Genomic DNA, 2,446 nt, shown 5'->3' with positions numbered 1-2,446 from the left:
AGATGTGTATAAGAGACAGATATATATATATATATAACTTCTCCTTCCTGTGGTTGTACATGATGTAGAATTACATTGTTCATGTAATCATATATGCACATGAGAATGTAATGTCTGGTTCATTCTATTATCTTTCTTATTCCCATTCTCCCTCCCTTCCTTTTATTCCTCTTTGTCTAATCCAAGGTACTTCTATTCTCCCCACCCCCTGCCCATTTTCTATCATATCAGCTCCACAATTTCAATTTTAAATGCCTCATTTTATCAATGGTGATAATAATAACATTTAGTTCAAAATTCATTATAGAGGTTAAATACATTAATATTTATTAATTCAATATAGAGTTTAAATACTGTAAAGTGCTTGGAATAGGGTTTCTCAGTAGTTAAAAAGTCAATAAACTGTGTCTTATGATGATAATTATTACTATGGAATTAACTTTGCTCCCTTGAAAATGTTCCACTTGAAGGGATTCAAAAACACTTTCTAGATAAAGACAAATAAAATGTTAGGAGCTCAAATTATGTCAGTAGGAAACAGTTGTATAATTGGAGGTAATCTTCTTGGTAAAGGTCAATTTAGAAAGATCTTTGACAACAATCTCTGAAGAGCTATCTGGAACAACATATGTGGAATTAGAAGGATCAATAAAATGTAAGATATACAGAAGCATATATGTGATTTTGAAAAAGGAAATGTGTTCAAAGGTGTAATGAAGCAGGGAAATAATAAAAAAATTCTTGAAACTTGAATACTGTCAATAAATAGATGAGCTAAAACAGTTTTGTGCAATAGCAACTAACTGGAGTTAAAGTTGTGAATTTGTGGCTTTCTGGTGTATGGATTTTCCCCAAGCCCCACAGATAGAGTGGTGGAAAAAGTTATCTATTTGAATCAAATAATAGAGTTTAGTCTAAAAGAGCAGGTAAAAACATAAACAGAAAATCCAGGAATTTGGGAGAAATGCAGAACAGAGCCTAAACATTTATTTAACTCAAAGAATTGGGAAGATGAAAACACAAACCAAAAGCCATGCCACAAGGAGGAACAACAGGGAGAAACCTTAGGTCTCCAACCTATACATCTACTCAAATATCAAAAACAAAAATACACCTGAAAAAGGAAGGGGAACCCACCTCAATTGTTGCACAAGTCCAGGACCTCAGATGATACGAGGAAACACACAAACAAATCCCCCATCAAAATTCACAATTCTCCCCAAAAGATCCCACAGAAATGGAATTGGAGGAAATTCCAGAGGAAGATTTTATATATATATCTCACTAAGGATCAAAATGTTCAATGAGAAAGAAGATCTAAGGAATGAATTATGAAAGCAAATATAAGAAATAAAAGATAATTTCAATAAAGAAATAGAAATATTGAAAAGAAATCAATCAGAACTCCTGGAAATGAAAGACACAATGAATCAAATAAAAATTCACTTGAAAGCGTCACTAACATATTAGATTGTGTGACAAAGAACTTCAGCACTTGAAGACCGAACACTTAGTCTTGAGGACAGGGTATATGGATTTGAATACACAAAATACAATGAAGGAAAAAATAATAGAATATGATCAAAATATACAAGAACTTTGGAACAACATCAAGAGACTAAACCTGAAAATCATTGGGGTAAAAGAGAAAAAGGAGATACAAGCTAAAGGCATGAAGTACATTTTCAATTAGATAGAGAAAACTTCCCCACATCAGAAAGGAGATAGACAACCACCCCACCTAGATTTCAACAGAAGGGAATTTCTCCAAGACACACCAGAACCAAAATACTTAACACAGAAAATAAGGAAAAAAATAAAAGCTGCAAGAGAGAAAAATTGGGTCACATTTTTTCCCTTAATTTTTATCGTTGGTTGTTCAAAACATTACATAGTTCTTGACATATCGTATTTCACACTTTGATTCAAGCGGGTGATGAACTCCCATTTTTACCCCGTATACAGATTGCAACATCACCTCGGTTACACATCCACTGTTTTACATATTGCTATACTAGTGTCTGTTGTATTCTGCTGCCTTTCCTATCCTCTAGTATCCCCCATCCCCTCCCCTCCCATCTTCTCTCTCTACCCCATCTACTGTAATTCATTTCTCCCCCTTGTTTTTTTTCCCCCTTTCCCCTCACTTCCTCTTGTATGTAATTTTGTATAACCATGAGGGTCTCCTTCCATTTCCATGCAATTTCCCTTCTCTTTCCTTTTCCCTCCCACCTCTCACCCCTGTTTAATGTTAATCTTCTTCTCATGCTCTTCCTCCCTACTCTGTTCTTAGTTACTCTCCTTATATCAAAGAAAGCATTTGGCATTTGTTTTTTAGGGATTGGCTAGCTTCTCTTAGCATAATCTGTTCTAATGCCATCCATTTCCCTGCAAATTCTATGATTTTTTCATTTTTTAATGCAGAGTAATACTCCATTGTGTATAA

General features: G+C 34.3%; 1 protein-coding gene across 4 annotated transcripts in view; it reads right to left on the bottom strand.

Annotated features, from left to right (window-relative positions):
* The window catches only part of LOC107141461 (putative selection and upkeep of intraepithelial T-cells protein 1 homolog), a 45,847-nt gene that overhangs the window by 7,315 nt on the left and 36,086 nt on the right, over nt 1-2,446 (bottom strand). The window lies entirely within an intron of this gene.

The sequence above is a fragment of the Marmota marmota genome, unplaced genomic scaffold, assembly GCF_001458135.2.
Source record: "Marmota marmota marmota unplaced genomic scaffold, marMar, whole genome shotgun sequence".
NCBI classification, from domain to species: Eukaryota; Metazoa; Chordata; class Mammalia; order Rodentia; family Sciuridae; genus Marmota; species Marmota marmota.
The sequence above is the reverse complement of the archived record's forward strand: the minus strand, read 5'-3'. Positions and strand labels throughout refer to the sequence as shown.